Here is a 20,104-nt window from a genome sequence, read left to right as displayed (position 1 = left end):
TAAGTTATGTTGCTGAAAAAGAAACTATGAGTGTTTCATTAAACAATAAAATACAATGTGATATCCTCTATGAAAATAAAAACACATGCAAAAAGGCAAACAGATATAAATATGCATTTGTAATAAGACCATCTTGTTTAAGCATCCTGTTCTTTGAAATGGATATTCCATTCCTTTCTCCAAAATCACAGGCCAGAGGGAAATACTTTGCCAGTAAAATTGATATGTCCCAAGTCAACAATGTATTCAAGTTGCTAAACTTCACAGATCTTTTTTCTAACTTTCTGAGAAACGCTCTTTCAGCTGTATTTACAAGTCAATTGATAATTAAATCACATCTATGTATTCCCTATGGAGAATACATGAGGTATTTCAGAGGTCCTGTTTAAGGTTTACAGCGGTAAGGTCTGGATTCAAACAGGATAGTGACTGACACCAACTGCACAGACTGTCTTGCTCTTATTTGGCTTTTATTTCAACATGCTATTTTAAAAACAAATCTAGAAGAATGCCAATAATCATTACTATGCTAAGTGGGCACAAAAATATTGTGTCATTGGAATCTCTGGACGTGAAACGCAATAAAAGTGGGTACTGAGTCAGTACTAGTATCAAATTCTTGTTGGCATGCTCCAGCCCTAATCAACATGCAAAAAGTTTTACCGGTGTTAAGTGGTAACTGTGTTGATAATGATTTTACACTTATATCTCGGCTCTCCTTCAGAAAAATTCTCAATATTTTATCAAACACACACAAGTTCAGTGAGTGAATCAATTTATACAGGATTGATACCCAAGCATTTTTTAACATGATGCAGGTGACATAGTCCTGTTACGCAGCAATTGGCCTAAAAATGAAGACTGCTGTACAAAATGGAGGTGAGAGATTTCAAAAGAAAGAAAGGAAAATCTTAATTTGGATGTGACACCACAGCAGATTCCACAAAGACAGGAAATACAAATTCATGGGAATTTTAAGAAGTTTAGTAGAACCTATGAGGAATTAACATTTTTTTTTTCTGTTGAATGGTGATAAATGAATTCTCTGCCCAGTAATACCACAAGACGCAGCTGGTTTCAGTAAGACTGTGGGAAGATACCCCAAGTTTTTAACCATACCAGCTTTTTTTTCTACCATACACTATCATAGTTTTTCCTGCGCAAGGAAATACCAAATACAGCAGCAGGTAAATCTGAAGACTGAAACTTTCATTCCCCTAAGGTGCTGATAGTTAGGATTCAGCTAGTTTTCCATGACTCTTTATTTTCCATTCTTAGGTGTTTACGTCCTAGAACATACTCTTTTTTCCAAAACTCTGGAAACTCAAGGATCTGTTAGGAACAGTAATAATGATATGAAACTTGTAATGTGCCCAGTCAAGTCCCTTGGGCATTGCGATAAGCCTCCACAAACAAACACCAAAATGTGTTGGCACTGAAAACAAAACAGAAGGAAAGAAAAGGAGTGAAAATTATCCGTGCACCCTTCCTTTGTTCCGTTTTCCAGTATATGTCAAAGTAAGACTTCTAGTGGTCATGTGCTTCCCAAAATCATGCAGATACTAAATTCTCTAATTTGAAAACACAGAATTTTTTGTTAAATCCAGTCAGAAGTAAAATATTAAACACGGCCATTTTATAGACCTTTAAAAGCAATTCTTTATTCTTGAAAGCAATACATATTCCAGCATTACTACCCTAGAGACAATAATGTGCTCAATTTGTCCAAATACGTTACGTTTCATGACTTTGCATGGCAAGATGTAATACAATGTGCTCAACTACACAACAAGCAAGTCAGTTTCTGTTGACTCCCCCCCAGAGTTATGTCTTTGTTTTTAACCAAAAAAACTTTAGAAATTCTTCTCTGGTACTTCGAAAGAGAAGAATTGCAGAGTATTAGAAATCTGATATATATCTGCTGCAGTGATTACACAGACTAATAAAAATTGAGCATGCTATTGACAAGTTTTATTTAGCTTAATATGGAAACAAACTTCCTTTGAAACAATGCAAACTATCTGTAAGCTCAATAATATTGGCAAAAATATAATAATAATAATTAAAAGTCAATGAAGGAAGGAAATGCAATTGCCAGATACCTCACAGAAGGTACAGCTCTGTCCTTATATTTGTCCTTACAGCCTATATACGCTATATACTATTTAGTGTATAGTCTAGATACACTACACACTAAATATACACACTAAAACAGTGATGTGCACACTATATGCTGCACTGTTTTAAACAACTCTTAAGCAACGGTGTTGCTTCTTTTCGATTAAATCTCTTAAGTGGCACAATTGTGTTGCTCTCGACCCCTTTACTAAATATAAGACCTTGGCATAACAGGGTGTGCCTATACCGCACAAGTATACATTGAATAAAATAACTCAGGTTCCAGATAGCTCCATTAGCACTTTGTTCTACTCAAGCTAATTAGCCCCATTGAAAAGATGCAATTCTCCCCACAGCCTGATTCAAACCTAACTTCTGATGACAATTTCAGTTATGGTTGAATAAATAATAAATAGGATGCTATATGCCACTAAACTTTTTTTTAACACAATTTTTTATAGAGAATTATTTTATTTAGACTCTAAATGGTAATTAACTTAGGAGTACACTTAGCAGTTGTAAAATGCATGCTGTTCTGCACTTGTAGAGGTACAAAAGGTCCCTTGTTTGCAGTATTATGCTGATTGATTCCTATGGTAGAGCTGTTGATTCTCTGCATGAGTTTTCTCAGATAACACATGGCCTTTTAAATATTGGTGTACTGGATGTTTATAAAGCACATACTTTCTACAGATAAGCTGGGCAAAGAAATCGAACATTGAGAAATCATCAAAGTTTTATACAATCTAATTTTAAATGATGAAGGCAAGGTTTATAATGATAAAAATGACCATTATCAAAGATAAATAGATCATAAATAGCATTTATATACTGTAAATTTGAGGTACTTAAAAAGTGTATTTGTGACAAATATACCCAAATTCGCTTTACCATATCAAAAATAACTATTGCCTCATAAATATCTGTGATTTTTGCAATACTGTGGTCAATGGGGCTGCACTACAATCCATTGCCAATAGGCAAGCACCCTAACTGCCTGACCCTGGGCCTTCTGAGGTCTACGCTGAGCACCATGTATTGCTGCATATATGACCTCTAACACAGACAGACAGAAGATGGAGTAGTAGTTACTCTCTCTCCTTTTCCTTGTAATCCAAATCTTTTGCTAGCAGTGGACTTCAACTGACTGAAGCATCTTGAAGCGGCCGTAGGAGAGCTATCTGATTTTTCTTTGGGTGTACGCCAGCATAAAGCCAGGCAAGACTGACAGCAAAGCTGCAGTCTTTTCTGAGTGGTGGCATGAAAAGTGCCAACATTATCAATTAAACAAAGATGGGAATACTGCTCTCCCAGGGCATCATCTCTGGATCTGGCAGCTGTATACTTTACAAATATGAGCAGCTTGTTCTGTTTGGGAGCCTTCTAACCTTCATAAACTAGATGGCTTTACAAACAGGACAAGATGTTGCTGAGGATCTGGCAATGGAGGAAAATACAGCTGCTATCCGATTGCTAAGCTATAAACTGAGCTTTCCACATAAATAATTCTCTCCATCTGTAGTATGAAGTTTAGGAGAAAAACATACGGCCACCAATTCTGTTCTGCAAAATGCAGGCATCATCTTTATGAATGAATTTCATACAAGGTCTCAGTACTATTTATTCCCGATAGAGCGAGGCATATAGCTCTGTCTAAAGCTTGCTTGCTCTCCTGAAGTGAATACCAATTTTAACAGTCAGACGATGATCACAGCAATGCTTAAAATACACACGACATGCCTGACACGCATCACGACCAGGACATTAAAGTGCTCCACAAAAACCTATTTTGTCACTAAAAGGGTTTTGAAGAACTTACAGCGCTGTGAGATAGAAGATCAGGAAGTCAGGTATTAAACAGTGACACACACATGTTGCTACCAGATGAACTTTTATCAATGTAAGAGAGGGTATGGAACATCCCATGTATTGTAAATAATTGCAGACCTTTAATTTCAAGAGCTGCCCACATGGAAAATCTCCTTTACATGGAAGGAATTTTCCAGACTGCGTCATGTAGTCTCCTTATCAGATTGCTCAAAGCAAAGAAGTAGTAGTCATAATATGAGAATAATTATCAAGAACAAGTCCTGTTTTGTGGAAGAGATCTCCCTAGGATTATCTGTCGGAGGCATCAGACTACTGCATGAAAGCCTGCATAAAACCTCTGAGTGCTTTTAACCCATATTTTTTATGACTAATGAAAAATAACATTTAGAATTAGACCAAAGCCATGAAAAATATTTTTTTTAAATGTTATGGAGCTTAGAAATGTACCATAGAGGGCAAACATAATCCTCTTTTCCCACATAACTTGGAGGGAAGTTAATAGCTGCGTCTCTTTTACATGTGAATAAAGCAGGTATAACACACACAGAGTTCCAGAAGATGCAATTAATCAGAACATCTCGAGGTTGCAAGGACGAGTTACATTTGCAATCTAGTATATGCAAAGAAACATCACTGTTGACAGTGGTTACATTCCGAAGCTTTCTTGAGAAAGCTTCATTTGATCTTAACAAAAATTTCGCCCTAGGAGAGACTAAAAATCTGATCTGGTGAAGCTGACTTTGATCCAACTGTGATGCAAAACAACTGGAGATTGAATGATAGCTGAGGGCCTATGATACTCATGAGACCCTGAATGTAAATAGGTACCCTGTGACTAAAAGCAAGAGAAAACACTCTTCTGCAGTTAACTATGAAATATAGCCTACAATAAATATTTGTCATAATTTAATGCTATGAATATGCGTTCTCCAGATTAAAAAAAATTCTTTCCAGATGAAGAAACAAAATAATACAAAACATATTTTGCCCCAGTGTTTCCACCATGCATGAATGGAAAAACAATGAGAAGCCAATTTTACAGGAGCTGATCTAACTTCTACATTAGAAAAACCTGTAATTAAAAGAAGTAATTGGCATATTACTATAATTACTGCAACATATATTCTTCAAAGAACAAGGTGACTTGATGAAATAAATAGGTTTAAACATGCAAACATCACTTCCACTGCCAAGTGTCCTTAAGAGCTACCATTTTGCTTGCAAAATGGCTGCTGCAATTTAACAGGTATCTATATAACCAAATTTCTCTATAATATATCTCTAAGTTTCCCATCAGTGATCAACTGAAAAATAGTGAAAATAGCAACAATTAGAGTAACGTTTACACTTTGTTACACGATAAGATTGATCATATTGCAATATAACATAATATCAGAACTTATGGAATTCTACCACATTAGAAAGCAAACTGGTCATTTCTTTCTCTCCAACAGCAAATAGAGTCAATACACATTCTCTTTCAGGAAAATGTTACCAGGTCTCAAGTTTTGGTACTTAGCTTTTTGATATGCAGGACAGTGAAAACAGTCAGAGGATTTTCCAATTAAATATGTCTTTTACGCTACCTAAAGCTCTCCAATTTAGTTTGACAAACTCTTTAGTTTTATTCACATGCAAAATGTTGCCTTCTTCCCTTCCACTAGTCTGCCTCATTTCAGATGTTACTATTTAAAAATTATATTTCAATTGATTATTCAACATTTACTTGTCACCAATGAAGAAAAGAAACTGCCAGAAATTCAAGTATTTAAGTTCTAAATACAGCATAAAAATTAATGCTGTATGACAGTCATCACAGGATGCATTCTCTGAACAACAAAAGACAGATTTTCCTTATGAAGCTAACACAACTTGGATCTTCCTTGTTTGCTTTATTAAATAAAACAGTGGCCTGATCGTCTATCTGAAGTACAGTTCATTTTATTAACTTCAATAAAACAAATGGGCTCTGAAAGCCAGATGTGAGATGAGGACTTCTGCATGCTTGTTTCCTACCAACCAACACCTCTGAACTCGTTTCACTGTGATGCAACAGGTACAGACAGAAGAATTAGTACAAGGAAATAAATTGTGATGCAGCTTGCAATCCAATGGCAACAAGTACTGTTTTGAGAATATTTGGCCCTACCCTACTCTAGATGTCTTTAAAAGCACGCTGACCTAAATCCTATGGTTTTAAGGACACCACATTGTACTACAAAGAGGAAGGTTCAACTCTTTACAAATTGCAAACTGGTGTTAGCTGTATGAACAGATACATACAGACACATCTCTGATGGCCCTTCTGACACCACCTGTAAACGTTTTGAAAACTCCTAGCAGGAGGAAAAATCCAGTCTCACAGAACAACCAACCTAGAGTACAGTCAGGAAATTAGGATAACTGCATTTTTTCAAAAGGAAAAAGCTATTTTGGAGGAAAGGTCTGGAAGTTTATACAAATGAGCCTCCTAACCTTCCTTTCAGTAAACCTGCTGTTGAATGATTTATTAAAAGAAACTTTCCAGTCAGATAGGCCTAGAATTAGAGATGTGTTTGTACCTTAACTCTCCCTTTAATACATATTAGTCAGATTTTAAGTACATCAGCAAAGGTACAACATTGATTCATATCACATACTGGAAAAGGAGTGTTTGAACATAATTTCAAGCCTGGTCAGAAAGGAATTGTACAAAAGAAAAAAAGCTAAAGTCATAAGTTTCCTGACCTCCAAGTGCTTGTGTCTGCCAAATATACATTAGCTCAGCTTTTACATTTAATATGAAAAAAAGCTAGAGTGCTGCCAGCACCTATTCACTCAAGTCTTAAAACAACTAAGGATCAAACAGTCAAAAGAATGAACTCAGCCACATCTTCCACAAACGTGCAGCTTTCTCGAAAAGAGAAACAATCTGGGTTAACATTTGGGTGTTCTAATGTGCAATAGTGAAATGCTTCATTTGCCAACTAAAATTAACACGATTTTCTATGACAAATACACTGGCTGCACTTCTTCCAACACCACTACATCCCCCACCCTTCAGGTGAACTCGATCATTTAAAGCAAATCTGGGGTACTCCAAACAGTATAGAAGAAACGTGAACAGCAGGAGTCCCCCAGTGGTAAAAATACCTCAAAGAAACCTTCTCCTCTTCCCAAATACCTACTTACACAGCATTTTGGGCAGCTAGCCAAAACTGTCTCTAAATGCTGTGGAGTGATTTAGAGATGTATTTTAATTCTTTTGCCACTCTTTAAAAATAAATAGTTCAGAATAATACATGTACTGCATGCTAATAATACACATCTGAGAAGTTAACACCTTTAAAAAAACCTTTCTAGCTTTCTTTTTATAGAGTCTAATAAATCATTCTTAATATGCACAGTAATTTCTAGAATTTTTTTAAAATACTCTTCTGCTATTGCATCATGTCACACAACAAAAAGTCTTTACCCAGAATTAGACCACTGCACTCAGCTACAATCTAGGGAAAAGATGATTTGTAAACTATTACCCTGTAATACTAAGGTTTTCTGAGTTTAATCATATTTCAAATATTATAAATCCTTTTAAAATTCTGAAAACCACAAGGAAGGATATGTAATAAACCTTAATTCTCTATGACATGCTCCTTGAGACTCTGATCTTGTTCAACATGTAGCATTCACGCTCAGAAACATTATGAATTGTCACCCTAATCTGTCAGCGACACTCTGCCACAGAAGAAGTACAACCTGCTCGAGAGATAGAGGAGTTATCTGGTACAAGCACTTTACACGTCTCCTGTTCTGATAGCTGCAGTGGGAAGTAGCTCTTCTCACCACAGTCCAGGTCCAGAACCATTTATTATATTTCTCATCCTGGCTAAAGACTGAAACTAGTCACTTCAGGAATTCTACAAGCCTGAATATTGACTCTTCCGAAGCAATCCTGAGTCTTTCAATTAGCACATATTACTGCTGAAGGGGAGCTAACTATTGGCTCTATTTTATTCTTTTCGTGACAAAATAATTCACCCTGGAACTTGTAAATTAGATTTCTTTCCACAGTCTCGACCAGATATTGCATACTGCCTGCATTACAGAAATCTGTGATTTTTTTTTCTGAATATCCTACTGAGAACAGCTTTAGAGAAAATATTGCAATTTATGAAATCAATTTTCTTTTGCCTCCTGTTAGTGTCCTAGGTATAGTCACTTATTGATTATCTTTTAGGTATGATTTTAGTTTTATTATGTCTCCCCATGTAGGATGAAATACATCTCTAAATCACCAAATTAATTTAAAATAATGATAAAAATCAGTATATACAGTTGCAATGCTACAAAAACAATTTGGAAAGGCAGAATAGAACGCTCTGGTTTTCCTTAGCTTGATAAAGTATTGATATCTGAAAGATTTTTATGGCGATTTTTCTCTTAAAAGAACTGGAAGTTTGCAACATTTAAATCCTTGACTGAACGCAACAGGAAAGAGATAACTCTCTTTTTAATAATCCGAGGAATTTATAAGCTTACTTGCAATTAGCATAAATGAAAGCTAATATCAGACTGTATAATTATTGCACAGCAATGCAGTACCTAAGCCCAAAAGATGACAGCTTCACAAGTGCAACCATTCTCTGTCTTGTTAAGTGAATAACTTAAGGTAGATAATTAAAAACACTGCAGAGTGGCTGCTTGCAGTGGGTATCACTAAAAGTCATCTGTTTTCAAAAGTAACGTCAAAGATGCCTAGATACTGACACATTTTGTAATGAACAAATAAATAAATAAAGCTCAACCACCACAATTACTCACCGTTTATGGCTGTAGTTATGCCATTGATGATGTCTTTAATATATTGACAACCTCACCTTTTAGTCGCTAGTTCAAATAGAGTTCAAGAGGGTAACGACCAAAAGTATTTATACAGCTGCTCGGTGAACTACACAGAACAAGCTGGGGGAAAGGGGTATGTTAAGGGATAGATATCTGAGCTACAGAAATCATCATTATAACTGGCACCTTTGTTGGCAGCTTCTGCAAGGAGGGGAAAGACTGAGCAGGGAATGAAAAATGAACTACCTCCTCATCTCTAGGACTACTAGAGCCCTGCTCTGGTAGCAGGTTGTTTTGCTCAGTTCTGCCAGACTGGACATGTTGCAGGATTGACAATTTAATACCATTTTGCAAATAGCTAAGGCATTTGGTACCATTTTTCTTCAAATAGGCTAATTCTAAATGTATTCTCATTTATGCTTTTTAATCTTCCCACAGCTCTTTGAGAAAGGTCAAGGGCATGAAGATAAGATATTTTTAGCTCTACAGCAGAAATGTATTAAAAAGCTAAATGAATCTCCAAGTCAGATTCAAATAATTCTCTATTTACTAAATTAAAAAACATTGTACGCCTTTCTCCGTAAACATCAGTGCAGTTACGGGTTAATACATTCACTTTCTACCCAACCCAGAGAGACTTGTCCAGATATTTTTAAACTGTGCAAAAATTAAAAAAAAAAAAACACCAAATCCTGTGCTCAACAATTCTCACATCAATTTATAGACAAGATTAAATACAGTAACACACAACATTTCTTTGCAAGTCTCCTTTAATTTTCTCTTGCAAAGGTGGGACATTTGGCAAGGGGAAGAGACATCTCACGCATCAGCAGCCTTGGGGAATGTTTGCTTAGAAACACACACAGTTTGACCTCTCAAAGGATCAAAGCCGTTTACTTCATCAGGTCACAAGTGTTATCAGCCACTGCAAGTTTGTGTCTCCGTTTCACTGTTTAGGGAACCAGAATTAAGTAAACAGATTATGAGGAAAGAACTGGCACTTTCTCAGTCTATACGGGTTTATTATAAAGCTATAATTTTCGTGACTTTTCATATGAGAGTACTATAGGCAGTTCTTATATATGCAATCCTTTAAAGAAATCTGACAAGCAAATTTATCAATTTCTAATAGAATTTCAAATCGTGCAGACGCCTCGCTGTCTTCAATCATGTCTTGTTACATGGCTGCGTATGTGGAGAAAAGACTTGTTTGTCTGGGTCCTAATGGATAACATGATGTACATTCCCATGGCAATATAAAATGAACAACAATAAAAACAATAATTTACTTCGCTGTCAGGTGCTGATCCTGTAGGTGTGAAGGAAAGCAAGTAAAGCTGCATAGACTAGGTTTTGATCTAGTATTGTATTTAAATATTCTGTAGTTGAGACTTAATTGCACTTAATCTGCTCAATAAAATTATCTTCACTGTTATTAGCATCCCAGACTTGTGTTATTACATAATCCTAACCTATTTTTTAAACAGACATTTTAATCTGCTGCTTAAGCATTCATTAATGCAAAGCCACTGCTATGCAGAATATATTCCACTCTATTTGCAAGTGGCAAGTCTGGGGAAGTCCGGGTATTTGGACGTGAATTCTTTGAACTACTACCAAACACTAGTATCGCCTTTCTCATTTATGACCTTACCACAACAAACATCAGCAAAACTTTATCCTTAATCCTACAAATATTTCACATGAAGAAGATGATGAGTAAAAAGTGCAGTGACATTTGTAAACACAATGTGGTATCATCCAAATAGTCAAATGCAATATATGTGTTCATATACGACAGCTTTTGGATGGGTCCTTTCTTTCTTGTTTCATTTCTAGATCTGAATAATCTTCATGCCAGCTAGCCTAAATGCATAAATTATTTCCCATTTTGAGAATCCTGAGATGCCCAATTATCTAATACAACTGTCAGCCATCAACTGTACTTAATTGCCTGTATGTTTCGAGTCCACTGCATGTTTATTTGTATCACTTGCACAACACAATGTTTTTTGAGACTAGAATAAGATATGTCACAACCTAATGCTTAGCAATATGACAGGAACCATATTTGCTTTTTTTAATCCTAATTTTTCAAGGCAATGTAGGTAAATTGAATATTAGTCTCTCTTATTTTCCCCTCGCCCCTGCAGCTCCCAGCGATTTTTAACCCATAGGACATACTCGAACAAATTTGACAGAGGAATGAATATGAAGTTCTTAGAAATTTTATGAAAAAAACAGAGTTTTTAGAGCCACGTAGACCTGCCTGCTGAGGACAAGGCAGGCACATCTCTGGCTCTGAGCCATTCCAAGCCAGCCGCAGCACATGCTGCCCCACAGAGACAAGAGAGGTGGGACAGAATTAAGGATTAGTGAAGAGACAAGGGAGCACATGTGGAGAAAGCACAGCACGGGAAGAAGAGAGAGATGAGTGCAGAGAGCAGGGGCATCCAGGAGAAGGAGGACTCTGGTAGGAAACCAGGCTTTATTAGTTCCATTACTCAGGAACAATTCCTTTTATTAGACCACATCTCAAACTCTTTACAGGGAGGGTGAGAGAACAATTTGGAGAATGCTGGGAAAAGCAGAGTTTAAGGGAAGCTTTCAAAGAACAGAGAGGGCATTGCCTCACCAGAGGTACCGGACAAGGGAGGACAGGGATGTGTTGCGTGAACGGAGAAAAGGAGAGCAGGGCGGAGGGCAGAGGCAGACCACAAAGCAAAGACATCAGACAGGAGAGCAAAGACAAGCCTGTCCTAAAAAGGACAGGGAAGAACTATAGTCAGATTTCTGAGAAATGAGTAGCTGAGGCGGAAAGCTGAGCCACTCCACGCCACAACAACAGAGAAAGAAACCACCAAAGTCCTACAGCCGGAGAGGATTTGTTGGAGAAGTTATGGTGCAAAGTCAACAATCAAAGGAGGCACGGCAGTATATGGAAAAGGTATGTCAAGGCAGGAATGAGCTGTGGTTATTAGCTCAAGGAAGCGACAGCAGTTGGCACCAGCCTGACTGTCAGGGTTAAATGAAGAAACGTCAGCATTGGCTGGAGGCTGTGGGACTGGGGAGCTGGGAGAATCACGGTACTGTCTCCTGCGGAGGAGGAACAGGGAGAGGCGATTTCTGGTTTTGCTGAGCTGAGCTTTAGTACGGCATTTAGGGTGCCAATTTAGAAGGAAGAGAGTGGAAGCTTTTAAGACTTCTGAACCTCATCAGCTGCATGACAAAACTTTAATGGGAAGATGCATTTTATGGACACCAGACAGTGATAAAATCGTATAACCAGTGAATGCAGAAATTCATCTTTATTTATAGGTTCCCACTCAAATTGTTTGATATCTTCAACTCTCTTTACAACCCATCATTTCTGCAAATTTCTATGCAGGAAGAGCTATCTCTATGCCATTACACTTTGTGTCATGCATCTCATGTTAAATCTCGGCTGAGTGCAGATTGTACAGGACAATAGCCTGACATTTATAAAAATTGTCTAAGCATCATAGTAACTAAAGAACTATTCCAAAAATAACTTAATTGTGTTAATGCCCTAACTATACTGACAACATTGTTGCTGCATTAGTTTCATCCACAGAAAATGCAAGAATAAAAAAATAATACCAAAAAGTTAATATAAAATAAATTAAAGAATTAGTTTTCATAAACAAAAATGGTCACATTTCTGAAAATCAAAGCTGTAAACACCTTGCTTTCTCAGGTCAAAATAATAAAACATACAGCTTAAAATTAGAAATGTTGGATACTTATCACAAATAAGTTCTGTCTTACAATCAAGAAATTCTTATTTCTTCTCATCACACAGACATTTTATTCTTAGCGTTTTTAACATACTGTCAGCTCCTGACAGATACCGCTGGCTCTTCCAAGACTGTCAAAGTTATCCCTGAGAGTCAAATACAAATAGGGCTATAAAAATAAAGTTTTAAAATATTTTAAAAAGAGCCAGAGAGCAAATCAACTGCCATAAACTGCACCTTGCTGTGCCATCAAGAGACAGAAAGCTGCAGGACGCTGCTCTTCTGGGCACTGTTCTCTGCATTTCACCAGGGGACACAGCTTCCAGGCAAGGTACTTCAGGAGCCCTCCGAGTAAGACTGGCACAGAAATACACCCACTCAGCACAGGCTTCTCTTCTGCAGCACCTTTATCATCGCAGCATTCCCAACAGTATGCCCAGCACTGCACCAAAGCTATGCCACATGGACCATGGGCTTTTTCTCACTCCCCATGTCACACCTTCAGCAGCCCCGTTAGCAGCCTGGTCGTGTCCAACTGCTTACCCCTGCAACGCAGCAGAGTCTGAAGATACCTGACAGAACTGGGAACTTCGTGGCAAGTTCTGTGTTTCTAAGGTCACCTGGCAGCCCATGCTTGTTCCTGCTCACCACATCCTTGAAATGGTGGCACCTCTCCCCGTAGGTAACCAGATTCTGCTCCCCTCCTCAGTGACTAGTAAGTACTCGATCTCTCCGTATAATCTCAGTAATACCACTAGCAGCGCCCGTGTGCTTTTGCTCCTACTTCATAGGAACTACCGTGGCACTTACACAAACCATAAAGCTAGTCTGTAATGGCAAACAGAAGAACATACAATGTGCTACTCAAAACCACGTGCACGTTTGCTCATTTGATATCTTGCCCACCATACTATAATTGAGATTTTCCTGCGAAGATACAGATCAAAGGGACGGCAATTCTGCTGTCTAAAGATGCTACTCTAGACATCTTTTCTTTTCTAGACAAAGAAAAGACATGGCTCACAGTATATACTATAAATTGAAAGCAAAACACCTGGCCGTGCTTATTCAACTAGTCATCACCCAACGCTTTCCTTTGAGGCTTCAGGAGAATACATCTCTCCTTTGAGTTTCCTTCAAAACTCCTAAATAGTCTCTCTTACTACTCCCAGCATTCAAGGAGACACCGAATATTCACGCATAAATACTCTGTGTTGTATCACCAGATGCTTCCTCCTTCCACGGAATGGGTATCATCTTGTTTCTCATGTTGAAACAGGTTGACAAAGCCTGCCTAGACTACTGGGACAAGCAGAAAATGCGTTTGCTCAAAGCTGTGTATTTTAAATACTTGAGGAACAAAGACCTTTTCTTCTGTCTTACAGATCTTCAAAGAAATTAGTAAAAAAGTTCCAATAATCTCATCAAGGAAAGAAATATAGACTGAGCTGAGGATATTGACAGGTGCCAATTTGAGGTTATAAGCCCTGTTAATCTTCCTGCTGAAGTTAAAGTGCATAAGCTCTGCCTTTATAAGCTAGTCAATCAGTTACTTCAGCAAGGTTCTTAATTCTCCTCTCATAATCAGACCTAGCTTCAAGAAATGTAGAAAACAGGAAATTCAAAGAGCTCCTGCAAGCCAGCAGTCACCAAAGTTATTTTCTTTTGTGTAAAGTCCAATCTGATTATGAAAATGCAGAAGGGGAAATCAGCAACTAGTATCTATGCACTCTTGATAACTTGTTATCTGACTGGAAGCCAGCCTAGTTGTCTCTGCAAAGCAAATCTGCAGACAGAAATGTCAAAGAACACAAACATTGTACATGCTCGTATTAGATTTATTTTTGTCGAACTATTTTCATTTTGTTAAATGCAGCTAAAATAGATGCCTGTGTTGTTTGTTTTTTTCTTGCAAAAGGCAAAGGGCCACAAACTCTAATGGGGGAAAGAAGAGTTAGTCTTGATTTATAACTGTAAAACAATATTATATATTGGTCCAAGGACTACTACTTTAATATATTACTTTACAAAGGAAAATATAGTTGTGCATGTGACAAATCTAGTGTAACCGAAATTAGCAATATGTTTTTACTTTTCTGTTATCAAAAGGCTCAACTTCACATCAGAAAACCAGAACTAAGCCAAAAAATTACAACAGGAAACAGAATACATCATTATCAAATAAAAAGATTTTGATGTGTTATTCTTACTTCAGTGGGAACAGAATCATATTGCAAGACTCCTATTAATAAGACCTGGTTTATTGTTTATGAAATCGGGTGAATGTGCAAGGTAACTAACATGAAGTATCTTTTTTAAAATAAACTGCAATGATTTGGGAGGTAAGAGCTAATAAAAGCCTTGTAAATAGTCAAGAGAAATCAACATTTTTAATAATTTATAAATGAAACTGCCTTTGTAGAAATGTGACACCTCAAATATTCTTACAGAAATGTCAGAAAAAGACATAGCATTAAATTAGAAGAATATGTAGCATTTGAAATATACACAGATTTAGGAATGGAACCAGGATTAGAGGCCTCGGGCAGTAGGAATTGGGGATGTCATACAGTATTAATTCATGGGAGAGGCCACTAATTCACATGCCACAAACCCCAAAAGAAAAAAGCAGTGAATCTGTTGACTAGGACAGAGAATCTAACTCATCTTTTCGATAAACAATTTAAAAAGTGCTATAAGTGGATTCTACAAAATAAAATTTACCAGGTAAGAAAAAAGGAAGTGAATGATAAAGTGTCAGGGACCTGCTGCCCAGAATACAGATCTTACATTAGTTCAAGAACTGCAAAAATGAATGGGGAAACATTCAATTATTAATTAAAAGAATTTTCGGGTTATGAAAGTTTGGGCAAAATTAATTCACTATGACACAGTGTTTTCTAGTTCTACAGCCCCTCTTTACAAAATTAGCAGAAAGAGGAGGTATGAGGAATCCTAAAGGATCTTAAGCACACAGACAAGGAAGCTCTGTTTCTCTAAATCCTGAGAATTCGTCTTAAAAAACCCCAAACTTCCTCCACTGCTTTTGCTAATAGCAACTTTTCCAAAGGAAACACTTGCACTCCGTTCTCTGTGATGTCTCTACCCCATCCCTGGGAAGGATAATATAATGGGGAGGGGCCACAGAGCTGTCATCAAAACTCAGAGCAGGTTTTATGCTGGGTAGATGGAAGTCTCCCCTTTTAAAGTCTGTCAGATCCTGAAGGACATGTTTTGGATATCGGACTTCATTCTTTCCCAGCATCAACTTTCTGATCTGTGAACACCAATGATACAGGATGCCTAAAAGACTTGGAAACATTCAGAGGAAGAAGGGAAAACTACTGAGTAACCCACTCTCCTTCCGACCAGATCTTAGAGAGAGACCCAGACCCATCTTCATGAAATCCTACAGAAAAAGCATACATGAGACTGCCTTATTTAAATGCCGCCAGCACACACCCCCTTCTGAGAATTCCAGCACTGCTAGTTTTTTTATAGTCTCAACTTTTTAAATGCAATGAAAGGCCACCTTACTGACCTTAATTGTTTGCATTTGTACTTATTGCTTACTCAGTATGCAAATCAAACATGCCAACTTCATGTGCTGTGCTACCCATGTAATAAACAGTGTGGAATGATACACTCCAGTAAGAAGCCCTATGTGCTGTGCTGTCTATTGAACTCTTGGTTTTAATTAACAAATTTCCCATAATAAATATAAAACATACCCTCTTCTAAATGTAAGCTTCCAGATACCTTCTGCAACAGAAGATTCCCAGAGTTTTTAAAGAGTAAACAGTCTTTCATGAGACCAGCAGGATCAGTAGACACTTGACATATAATCATACGAGCCAGTTTCTTTCTCCCATTTGTTAATGATACAAAAGGCACTTTGCTAAAAGCTTACTACAGAAAACAGAAATATTGGCAAAATAATTAATTTCTCCTTTTCTTGCATTTTAGCAACTAGAAGCAAGACATAACTAGAAGCATGTAAACAACCAGTTCTCCGCAGATGACCAACAAAACCTGTATCTTTTAAGAAATATTCCAATTTATGTAGTCTGTTCTTTAAAATCACTTCTGAACATAATAGATGTAAAAGAAAGAAGAAAATATACACAAAGCTGAACAATGGGATAATAAGCCTGTGATCAACTAGGTAATTTAGGAGTGAATCCATGGGAGGAGAGCATTATGTCATCCTAAATATGTTGATCTAAACAGTCAATTCTTTTTAATATTAAGTATTTTATTTACACCACGGAGATGGCTGAAGGCATTTTATTCAGCTTTAGTGGCTCTTTATTTTGTGTTGAAAGGAATAAGACATTTCAGAAACTTTTTTTTTTTTTTAAGTATTTCTACAGGTATGTGAAAATACAGTTTTTATGCAGGATATTTTCTTACATCACACCAGAGATGACCAGATGACTGCATCAGCTGATAGTGAAATAATAATATATCTTCCAGTTGCAAGGCTCAATGTCAAATACAATACAGATTCAACAGGCAAACTCTTCCCCAGGAAGTAAAAAGCTGTAGATAGCTTTAAAAAGTGACTGATTCAAGCATCTATCCTTAATTTGGTGTGAAACTCACCTCTGAAATCCAATCAATTGATTTTGCATTTACTGTAGTTGTGACAGAAGTCAATGGCCTTAAACTGTTTTCAAGTCTCAGAAGTTGTTAGGGTTTAAGCAAAAATGTCTGTTTAAGCAAAATCTTTACATCATAATAACTAACTCAAATCTGTTACTCTCTAACACACACACATACACACACACAAGTCTTTAGTAATTTGAAGAGCTGCCTACCAGCAAGAAATTCGCACCCTTGAGGCAGAAACACCACATCAGACATAGTAGTTCTAAAGAAAATTCAGACTTAGACATGCCCAAAACAAAAAACAAGACAGCCCTGCTTTCACCTTGGAAGACTCATGGTCCTGGATTTGGCCATGTGAGGTGTCAGATGACTAACTCTATAGAAGGAGCTGAATTATGAACTTAAAAGTGTAGATGGAAAGGAAGGAAGATCAGACCCTCGAATACTCAGGATATGTCACAAGTAAATCAAACACTGAACTCACATTCCTATTTTAGCTAGCTTTTTTTTAAAATAAATTATTCTTTCCTTGCAAATTTAGTAGTGATTCAAATGCAAAATTCATGCTCATTAGTATCTAAATATCTGATACTCTGGGTGTACCAGCTAGTACTACGATAAATAATTTTGTGGGTTTAGATTTTTCTTTTCTGCGTTGTTGGACATTATTTAAAATTTTATATAGAACACTTAGCTTGTCCTTCTAGTTCTAGGCTAACTACAACACTAGTCCAGTATAACACAGACCACTTAAAAATATAAAACAAAGCTTCACTTTAGTACACAACTGCATCACCTGTTCCATTAATGTAACAGGAGAAAAAACTACAAACTTAGTAACTGATTTAGCAATATATCCCTGATTTTTGTTTCAAATCAACATATTTATGCTTGAACAATTAATGAGAAAGTGGTATCCTGGGTATCCTGTTCCCATAGAGGATGCAGTTTTGAACATCTTTCAGTATAGAGTTAGATCGACTTAACTGCTTTTAAAAACTGTCTTCCATTTCTTAGACTTCTGTACGCTACAAAAGACTTACAAAACACGCAAAACAGTCATCTTAGCCAATGTTTCTCCCTTTTCATATACCATAAGAGACAACTGTTGTGATTTTCTATACTGTCTCAAAAACAAATAAAAAAGACAGCAAAAGCATTATACTTGATATACACCAAGTCATACAGTACCATAGAATGGCCTTTTGTGAGATGAAAGGGTTAACTGCTGCTTTTAATTACACCCAAGTAACTTTAATGAGAGTGAATACTGCAGCAACATTTATAAACACAATGACGACAGTGGCAGAACACCAGTTACGAAACCCCTGCCAGCACTGCTTGTACAGGGTTTTTTTTGTTGTGTTTTAATCAAGATATAAAAATCTTACCAAGTTTTGATGTTTGGTGTATTTGCAGAGCCTTGCAAAAAATCTGTGAGACTAGGCAGCTTTAAAGAATGTAACATGCAGTAGTAACCATGACGATAAGAAAAATGCTTTTGCTAATCTTTTTCTTTCAGATGACAATACTTCCAAATACTGGTGTTTTTCCACTGTAGTACAACTTTTGTTTGTTGCTCCCTGTGAATCTAGGCCTCCAATCCTTGTAAACCTGAAACTTCTGACAGAGTGAACGGCAATTTGGGGTGAACTAGTAACACAGAATGAGTCCTAACCAGTCCACCAGCATCTTAAGTGGCTGTGGTAGGATGGATGTCACTTGTTGGCAGCTATGTCTTATTCCAGTATTACACAGAATAAGTAAAAAAAAAAAAAAAAAAAAAAATATTACATTTTTAAGACAATTACTTTGCAAGTAAATGGGGAATCTAAAAAACAACAGAAAGGCAGAGTGTGCATAGAGTATTTCTATGGAGATCATAAAAGTGCTAAGGTAGGTTAGAATTTGGCCCTCAGCAGGCTGACTATAAACTTTAAGAAAACAGCCTGGAACTCCTCTGCATCAATTTTGTCTTGGTTTTATATTAAGTTGGGGTATTAAGCAATAATAAATAAAATAAATAAAGATTCTTCAGAAATCAATCTTTGTTCTCTACTATTTCTCCAACGGATTTGCTCACTAAACTAGGATAATGCTTTCAAAAGATGCATGTGATTTGGATCTGAAGTCACATTTTGAAAAGTGTCTGAAGGGCTGATTTTCAAAGGCATTAAGATACCTAAAGATGCATTAAGCACTTAGAATTTTTAGAACTGCCTGGGCATCTAACGCCTATTTAAATCACTTAGTCCTTTCTGAAAATCCCAATGGGCAGTTATCTACATTTTATGTGTCTATATGCCTTTGAAAATCTGTACCATTAAATACTTAACAGTCCAAGTCCCCCTGGCTTTTAATGAGACTTAGGGTCCTAAAAAGTGTTAAGTACCTCTGAAAATTGGTCAAGCCACTCTCTCTGGACTTTTCTTCTTTCTTTTAAAGAGCCATCTACTAATGCTTATCCATAGCATGTCAGTTAACCACAGGTGCAATGCTGTCAGACTTCACATCACACTGCGCACATTCAATTTTTTTATGTAACTAAACTAGTAAAGGTCCTGACTGCATTCTGATAAGACTTTCTGAAACTCCAAAATAGAAAATTAATTCCAACCTGTAACCCCTATGAATGTCCAGAAATCATTGTTTCAATAAATATGATCCAAAATTAGCATTATTTAGGCTGATTAAAAAAAAAGCATAGTTTAATTACCAAGTAACATATTCAAATTACTACAACCAAGTTCTGAAAGACAGCCACACAGAAACAAAAAACGTTCAGAGAAAAAACTAGAAAAAGAAGGAAGTTGTGAATAGGCTCTTTAAACAGGCAGCAGATCCAGAAAAGAAGGCAAGCCTTAATTCTGAAATTTCTTTTTTAAACAAAACTGTGTGAAACTATAAAGCATTCCCTTATGCAAACATTTGAAAGATTTATCTTCTGATCTTTTTTAATGTCAATG

The 20,104-nt window shown here is 36.7% G+C and overlaps 1 protein-coding gene across 2 annotated transcripts in view; it reads right to left on the bottom strand.

Annotated features, from left to right (window-relative positions):
* Nucleotides 1–20,104, bottom strand: part of GFRA1 (GDNF family receptor alpha 1) — a 140,324-nt gene that overhangs the window by 116,987 nt on the left and 3,233 nt on the right. The window lies entirely within an intron of this gene.

This window comes from Tauraco erythrolophus, chromosome 9, assembly GCF_009769465.1.
Source record: "Tauraco erythrolophus isolate bTauEry1 chromosome 9, bTauEry1.pri, whole genome shotgun sequence".
NCBI classification, from domain to species: Eukaryota; Metazoa; Chordata; class Aves; order Musophagiformes; family Musophagidae; genus Tauraco; species Tauraco erythrolophus.
The sequence above is the reverse complement of the archived record's forward strand: the minus strand, read 5'-3'. Positions and strand labels throughout refer to the sequence as shown.